We start from the raw sequence: 9295 nt of genomic DNA on the forward strand, positions 1-9295 counted from the left end.
TGTAGGGTAGATCGTGTAGTTTGTTTTTCTTTGTGTTTGTTAGATTACTTAACGTTAAGTTACAGTTCGATTGTTATCCTTACACATGCTTTTAGAGTCACTGGAAAATAAGCTGCAGTGAAAATCCGTCTTTGTCAAGTAGCCTACTCTCCAGCATGCACAAGTGCAGAGTACGTGTATACACACGTTTTTACTCAAGTTTCTAGCTTTCTATTATGACAAGCGTATGTTGGACGGACAAAATATTTCCATGCCAATGCAACAATGGCAAGAACAATACATCTTGAACTTAACCATTGACGAACTTTAGTGAACAAAACAGTGCCCACGGACTCTGAGCTCTTGACAAAGGCAATTTCAGATAATAGCAGGACGAGTAAATGTTCGCAGAAGTTTAGTTTTGATTTTTAATGCGCTACTTCAGTTAGCTTTCTTCTTGCGTTTCTTCGTGTTCTTTAATACATTTTAAACTTTGTCTTGAAGTTTCGTTCTGTTTTTCCGAGACCTGAAGAAGTAGAAGTAAATTTCAGATAATAGCAGGACGAGTAAATGTTCGCAGAAGTTTTGATTTTTAATGCGCTACTTCAGTTAGCTTTCTTCTTGCGTTTCTTCGTGTTCTTTAATACATTTTAAACTTTGTCTTGAAGTTTCGTTCTGTTTTTCCGAGACCTGAAGAAGTAGAAGAAAAGCCATTCTGAATAAATCCAATAGTGCGTTCTTAAAGTGCTTTAATGGTTTCAAGGCGCCAACTTGAAACAGATTAACTTTTAACTGTTACTTCTCTTCATTTAGCCTACTGTAATTGAACGCGGTTTTACTCCAGTAGGTTACGTGATGTTTATAACCAACAGCTCTAATTCGTTCCTATAAGTCGTTTCAATAGCAGCAGTATTCCAACAAATAACCTGACTCTTATAATACTCTTATAATTCAACGTTTTCGTCGTTTCTACGGCAAACGGCATAACTTCTCTCTTCTTCCGTTGATCAGAGGCACAGAGAAGTGTTACGTCCACAACACAGCGCCTCCCGGTGGAGAACTTTGTGCTGCACGGTAAACGACCAGAAAGGATGACTTCATTTGGATATTTTAAACTTCTGTTTTAAATTGAAATAAGGGACACGAAGGAGAAAGGTTAAAGTTGATTTTATCTACGTCAAGTGTAGATAAATGTTCAAACAGAGTAAAAACCGTTGGGCGCCAAGAGGTTCGCGCGTTTCTTGAGGTGAGGAGAAGCGTTCAAAAAGATAACGTACTAACGAAAACTAAAAAGCCAAGAGGCGTTACACTGAGTTTACAACGGTAAGAGTATCTGAAACCTCTTTAAACCTTAGTAAGCAAAACTACCCTCTTTTTAGTAGGCTATATGTGTGTTTTGCCCGTACTTTTACAATCTACGTTTATAATCTCCCCCTGTGTTCCTCTACACGTCCTTTAAAAAAAACTCTGGAAAAAATGTAACATCAGACATAAAGTATATAAAAAACAGCCTTCAGAATTATTCTATGGTGTCGCCAATCCACCACAAGAGGGAAGTATACATCTGACCAAACAGCAGTGGACACAAAGCTGACCAGCTCACGGACGTACAACTGTTTCAGGTTTGAACTCTTCATTCCTCCACCTTCGCAAATATTGATTATTTCGTTGTGTGTGTGTCGATAGCATCGTCCAAACAGCTGCCGTGTTATGATTTTGAAACGCGCTGTGCTCATGTTTATTCAACGAAGTCAAACGGCACAAATAAATCAATGTATGGGAAACACTGGTAATGTATATCGAAATATCGGAAATGTGTTTAAAAATCATATCACCGTTATTGAAAAAAATTATATCGCGATACATATTGATATTGAATTATTGTCCAGCCCTAGTTTAGCAGAATGCTCCTCTCTATATACTCTTAATATAATGAAAGTGAAAGTGAATGAGAACAGACCCTGTCAAGCTCAAAAATTCATTCATTCATTCATTCCTTTATTCATTTAACATTTTAAAATTGTATACAATTTTATTTATATTTAATTTAATTTATTTTTATATGCATTTTATTAATTTAATCTAATTTTATTTATTTTATTTTTTTTGTCTTTTTGGAGCTCAACAGCATTTCACTTTCATTGTGTGGAAAAGAACATCTCATAGTACTTTTAACATAATTTTGTGTCCGACAGAAGAATAATACCATCATATGGTTTGAAACAACATGGGGGTGAGTAAATAAATGTCATTTTTTTTGGTGAATTGTTTCTTATTTAGTTTCAAAACACACCAGCAGCCTCATTATTTACAAATGTTTGCGCAAATACAAATCTGAAACATCACACTTTCCCCCGTGTTAGTGCTAGTGACACTTGTAGTTGCTGGAAGTGTTGGTTTTATCAGAGGATGCAGTAGCATGTCAGAAGGTTTTATCTCTCTCCAGGCTTCGTGTGGTTGTTCAGTGAAGTGACCCGGATTCTAAAGCAAAGGGGTGGAGGTGTTGTGGAGTGGGAACACGGGTGGAGGGGGGCTCCTATGATGAGAGTGGATTAGAGATGGAGGTAGGGGGGTTATGGGTGATGCAGTTTTGCAGCTGTGCGTGTGCTTCTGTGTCTGTGTGTGATTACGGGGGGCAGGAAAGGTTCAGAAGTGTTGGAGCAGAAAATCTCTCTTCTCTCTCCTCCTCCTCTTTCTCTTGCTGTCACCGGGCCAGACGTAAAGCAACAGCAATTTGTGCGATTTCACAGCTCACTGGATCCCCAAAAAAACTCTGACAGCCTTATACTGAGAAAGGAAGAGAAGCGAGGAGAAATGGAGGGGTAGAATCATGTTATGAACTGAACAAGGGGAATTTGAAGGACCGGGGAAAATAGAAATATGTGGGATGAGGAAAGTCTTGTCGACTCGTTTTGCTTTTGATCCAAAGTGGCGACTCGAAACGGCACTGAAATTGTAAACAGAAACAAAAATGTTAATTGAAATATTAATATTAATATGAAATGTGTAGCTGCAACAATATATTTAAATATTAAAATATGGCATCAACATAAACTGAACAGTAAAAAAGAGTTGAAAAACATAAACTTGGAAAAAACAAACCTTGTGGTTGGTCCTTACTGCAAGCGAACCCCTATTTAATGTAGTCTGGGTTGTATTTTCTTTTTCCTTCAGTAGTTTTGTTTATGTTTTTCAAGGGCTCATCACACAAGCTGTCCATGTTGATATTTCTTGAATTTATTTAATTCAATGCATTTAATTATTTACATTATAAGCATGTCAGTCAATTCTATTTATCTATCTATCTATCTTATTTTTTTAAAGATTTTACATGGTTTGAGAAGGAAATTTAAAATGTTGGGGTCAGGAGGTTTTTTATTTTATTTTAAGAAATTAAGACTTTTATTTAGCAAGCCTGAATTCCATTGATCAAAAGTGACAGTAAAGACTTTTACATTGATGCAAAAAAGAATCCTGAAAAATATTAAGCAGCACAACTTTTTTTTAGCATTGATAATAATCTGAAATGTTTCTTGAGCATCAAATCAGCATATTAGAATGATTTCTGAAGGATCATGTGACACTGAAGACTGGAGTAATGATGCTGAAAATTCAGCTTTGATTTTTTTTTTTAAAACAAAAAAACAAAAACTGTAATTGTGACTATTTTCTGACAATTATAAGTTTATATCTCACAGTTGTGAGAAAAAAAGTCAGAATTATGAGATAAAAAGTTGCAGTTAACTTATATTTTTTATTTTTATCCCATGGCAAAAACAAGCTTGCAAAGAAAACAGCTATATTTAATTGTACAAATATTTCACAATATTGCTGTTTTTACTGCATTTTTGCTCAAATAAATGCAGCCTTAGTCACTATAAGAGACTTTTGAAAAAAAAAGTGTATAAAATTTATTTTTTATAAAGATTCTGCAGATTAGTTTCTACATCTTTGTCTTTTGTGTCCTCTATTTGTGAGTCTTGTGCTGGTTTAGAAACTATACAGTGAGCTCATCATAAAATCTGAGCCTGAGGATCACCTAATCCCTCAATCTCTTCATGAGCATTAACTGCTCTTTGAGCTTCTATTTGTGTGGCCTTTTCCTTTATCTAATATTCAGAGATGTGTCACTGTAACCCCAGAAAAACCTCTGAAGCCATTCTGAATGCATAATGCTGTCTCCCGGACAATTACGGTGTTTGCAGACAAGCGAGCGAGAAACTTGTGCAATAATTGAAAAGGCATTTGCTGGGATGACGGAGCACTTAATAGAACCGCCTCTTTAGAAGAGGAGCTCAAGTGCCCTCAAGATAAGACATGTCACCTGAGTTCTTTGTCTCGAGGGCTGTAGGACATCTGGATTGGCTTTTAAGGTCAGTCATGGGACAGGAAGCCCCTTTAATCCCTCCAGCTGTAAAGTGAGGAGGATATTCTTTGGGTTGCTGAACAGTAGCTGCACACAGTCCTGTCTAATCGCAGCACATCACCTTAAAGACTTGGAATAGTTCACATAAAGTGAAGATAAGATGACTTTGTCAAAAAGCAGACTGAAATTTTATGCAAAATTCGATTCCTAAAGATATGACTTCTAAACACAAGTACATTTAGGTATTGTACAAACTGTTCTAAATAATGCAAATGAAATGGAGATGAACTTCATCTTTTGCAAAAAAAATAAAGTGTAGGATTTACCTAGATATTTGGTGCAACAAATACATGTGCACTGTAAAAAAAATTCCGTAAAATTTACGGTAGAAAACCGGCAGCTGTGGTTGCCGGATTCCTGAAAATCAAGAAAAGTTTACCAAAATGTTCTTAAAATTCACTAAAATATTCCAACTTATATATATTATATTATAATAAAACTAATGAAATAATAAAAACTAAATAGGCATATAAAAAACAACAAAATTAAGAAAACTAAAATGAAAGTATATATATATATATATATATATATAAACAAATGAAAATATTAATAAAAACTCAATGCTAAAATAACACTGGCTGGTGCAGTTATTATTAAAATCCAGCCATGCACTGAAAATTTCACTAATAATTACAAAGAAATGGTAAGTACTACATACTTTCTTGTAAAATGTACTCCAATGATCTTTGTTCATTTTGAAGTATTAAAGAATAGAAGCAGGTTTATAGATAAAACACAGGCTCTTTTAGATGTGTTGTGTGGGCCCTGTTTTCTCACATGAGCATGAAATGACTGTGTAGGGTGAGGGGTCAAGTGAAGGTGGCATCCCCACGCAGCCAACTGGAAAGCTTGGAGTTCAAAGGTCATTGAAAATATGGATTGCTTGACTTGTCATACAAATCAAATCAGCTGCTAGCTGTACTAGCTGTTTAAAATGACCCAGCCTATTAACAGAGCAAGGACAGCAGACGGCAAACCGGTACTACCAGTCCAGAATATCTCTATCTTCATTTTTTTTAACCTTCAGATATTTTCAGATGGAGTAGATTTTAGAATGCAACCCTGATTCTAGCTTAATTTTATATTCCCTTTGTGACTTTGACCTTGTCTTCCCCGCTATTTGTAAGACTGTGATTTATCTGTCAGATTAATTTTGTTGGCTGCATTGAAATGTGTTTAAGATAGGGGTCACTCTTCGGGTCAGAGATGGCAGCCAATAAATTGAAGGGGAAAAAGAAGAGAGAGGGTGTTTGAAGCAAATTGTCGGAGGACAGAATAATTGAAAGAATTGCATTTGCACAAACATAACAACATCTCTGAATTATTAAACAGTTTATGGGATTATAGTGCCTGTTTTTGATTTTACAATTAAATGTGTGTTAATTTAAACACAACAATCAATAACTTTGCTTCATAGTAAACATGCATTGCAGATGTGCATTAACGGAGGACTGCTGTCGCATAGGCAATGTGTCTTTAGAATAGTGTGAATTTCAATAAAATCAATAAAGGTTTTCTTAAAGCTCTGAGCTGGCGTTCAGTTTTGCATGCCTTGCAACAGCTATATGAGAGCTATCCACATATATATTTATACACAAAGTAAGCACATCTTTCATCAGAGCCACATCTGAAGTACCAGCTTAGGTGCAACAAACACGTTCATTGTGCATTTAAAAAAAAAAACTGTAATAATTAAGACCAAACCATTATTGCTTTAAATGTATAATGCAAAAACTAAAATATTACAATGTTTAAAATACTGAAAATAATTAAGCCATGGTTATTTTATATCATTGATATATTATTATAGGTTTTTATTATATTTTGAATTAGTTTTTATTTTTATATTTTCCTTTTTCATTTTGATTTTTAAAGTTGTATTCATTTTGTTTTGTTTTTGTAATTTGTATTTTTAAAATGTCTATATACTTTTTTTTTTTATAAATTTTTATTTTAGTTTTAATTTTTGTTATTTTAGTACATTAGTATACACTAAATGAAAGTGATAAACTGATAGCAACTAGCTAAAATAAAGTTTATGCTTTTTTATATTTTATCTTATGTCAGTTAACATTTGTTTTATTTTAAGTAATGGAAATGCTTTTATGATTTTAGTTTTAGTTAATAATCCTGGTCACACGAGTTCATTTATTTATATATACCAATTAGTAAGTATATAATGCTATATGCATTAAATAATTTTATGTTAGAAATGTTATTATATTATATTATATTATTAATATACATTTGAAAATTCATCGAGCTGAACTAGCACCAATATAACAATACATAACCATAAAAAGCAGTATTAACTGTATTTTTGTAAAACATAAAATGGCATTCATGGAGATGAATCAGACTTTTACTAATGAGTTTTAAACAAAAGATCCTATAAAAAAAAAAAATAAAACACTCAAATCACATTTAGATGACTGCAATATTCAAAATAGCATCATTTTTATATTGGCAACAAAATCTGTATGAAAATATCATTAAAAATGTGCTATAAATAATAGTCATTTTAAAGCAAAGAATGAGGAAAAAGAAGAATGTACAGTAACACATTCAAAATCACAATATGAAAAAATATATATTTATGTATTGTTCTCTTTATAGTCATACTGCACAGCTTATCCAAGCTCGATGGGTAGATGAAAAACTCCACGTGGACAGCCGAGCTTATAAGGCAGATGTTTATGACTCGTTATTTACAAGCTCTTTAATCTGGCCAATTTCCTTGCCCTTGGCAGTGGACGGGTCTGTGGGTCGCTCCGGCTGAACCTGCGCCGCTGGTCATTCATCTCCTCGCGGGCAGCTAATGTGGGGTGGTTGCTGGAGCGAAAAGCTGTCAGGGCTATTTTTCATTCATAGCCCGTTTTCTCGCATACATTTCAATTAGAGGAGCTTCGGGATGCTACCGGTTCCCCGAGGGAAGCTCTGGCAAAGCCCTCGTTTAATACTCCCATCTGTAAGATAAATATTAGCCCGTCACTGCCCGTATCGATTTGCGCTAAGGTTAAAAGCTTCAAGGGCCTTGGCTTGAATATGGGCTGCTTGGCAACTTCCCTTCACCCCCGCGGTCAGATCGGGTCTGACCCAGACAGTAGAATCCTGCTCCTTGATTTCTTCCCCCATATGTGATTAAATGCTGCTTCTCTCTCCGTCACCCCAACCTTAACCCTGGACCTCTCCGCTCCCAGGTCACTTAACCTTGAACCCAATTACAAGATAAGGTTACTTAAAGGTGACCCCCGCTTTGCTTTACTCAGCTAATAGGACGGTCGAGAAAAAGCCCGGCGCAGCTGATATGCTTCTAGCTAATTCACAGGGGTTGACAAAGGTCGCACTCAAGCCATAAAGAAGAGCTTCGATCTCTTGCGCGAAATGAAACTCAGCAATACACAAAGACGGTCAGAGAGCGGCTGGAGAGCCAGCAGCGCAGCCTGCTATTCAAATAAGACATTTTTGATGCATTCCAGTCAACCTGAAGTATTAATGTTCATACACAGGTCACACTGTCAACCAATTTTGGTTTTCTGTCAGATTGGATCTTTCTTGCATGAGTGAAAACGGCAAAAAAACTATTGAGATTTCTCTGCACCCAATTTGGGCCACTTTTATGATATTCATGTCTGATTTTCCTCTTTATTTGGGAATTTTCATTATTGTTGCACCACTGATAAGCTAAGGTAAAGTTACTGAATGCATAGAAAAATGTGTGCATGCAATTAGTATTTTTGATATGGTTGTCAAACACGCAAAAATTTTAATGCTGATTAATTGAATGGTGTTTTTTCATGGTTTAATATGCCATGTTTTAGTCTTATTAGTGTTATAGTAAATTAATAGTTCAAAGCTGAATTAACTATAATTATGATTAAATGCAAAAAAAAGTTAATGTGAATTTTTTTTAATAGAATTTGCATATTTACACGATTAAATAAAAAAGTAAATATGCTATTCATTCATTCTTTGATTAATTCATTAATTCCTTAATTCATTCGTTTATTTATATGTAATTAAAGTTGTTTTTAAAAGAAATGTCAGTAACCTACTGTATTAAAATGACCTTACTTATAGTCATGCAACCTATTTTTAAATTTATATATGAGCAATATTGGAAGCTAAGCTGTCCAAACAAGCAATGAAACAGCCCTTCTTGACTGCAGAAATTTTCCTTTGTTGATCAGTTTTTACATGTCAGTGTCATTCAGCAGATAGTATGCATTCAGAGCGATCTGCAGTGCACTAATAGCAGAGACTCTTCTCTCCAGCAGCGGAGGTTAAGCGCTGTGCTAAAGGCCACTGTGATCACAGTAAGACTGTGATCCTGATAAGCTTCTGGTTACTGGGTCACACTTGTTTGAGACAGAACCTTCAGCCTGTGTCAGCAGTCATGGACTTGTTAACATTATATCACCACCAACTCACAGCAAATTATACAATTTCTATAGATTATATATTTGTTTAGCCATGAGGCATGATTTGCCATTAAGTCAAAATAGTAATAGTAATGAATCCATCAAGATGGAACAGCCTTTGCACATAAAACTCGCATGATTTTATGATAGAATAGAATTATTTGGATATAGATATACTTCACTGCATTCACTATTACAGACAGAGTTAATGAAAATGACATCCAAATTTACTTACCCTCATGTCATTTCAAACCCGTATGACTTTCTTCCTTCTGCTGGACACAAAATATTTAGAGAAATGTTGGGATCATTTGTATGGACAAATTTTTTTTAAAAAATATTAATAGTACTTATTATTATATATTTTATATAATTTACATATTGACCACATGGTTAAATGCATAATTAATTATGATTAAATGAATTAAAAAAGAAGAAAATATATAGTCTATTTTTAAAATAAACACAC

The 9295-nt window shown here is 34.5% G+C and overlaps 1 long non-coding RNA gene across 1 annotated transcript in view; it reads left to right on the forward strand.

The window, feature by feature from the left end:
• The first annotated feature begins 1528 nt into the window (after positions 1-1528).
• LOC107728495 (uncharacterized) overlaps positions 1529-9295 on the forward strand; it is an 11636-nt gene continuing 3869 nt past the window's right edge. Inside the window, exon 1 of the long non-coding RNA XR_001638477.1 lies at positions 1529-1601. This is a non-coding gene — a long non-coding RNA (uncharacterized LOC107728495). The remainder of the gene's footprint in view (positions 1602-9295) is intronic.

This window comes from Sinocyclocheilus rhinocerous, unplaced genomic scaffold, assembly GCF_001515625.1.
Source record: "Sinocyclocheilus rhinocerous isolate Xijiao unplaced genomic scaffold, SAMN03320098_v1.1 scaffold66, whole genome shotgun sequence".
Taxonomy (NCBI): domain Eukaryota; kingdom Metazoa; phylum Chordata; class Actinopteri; order Cypriniformes; family Cyprinidae; genus Sinocyclocheilus; species Sinocyclocheilus rhinocerous.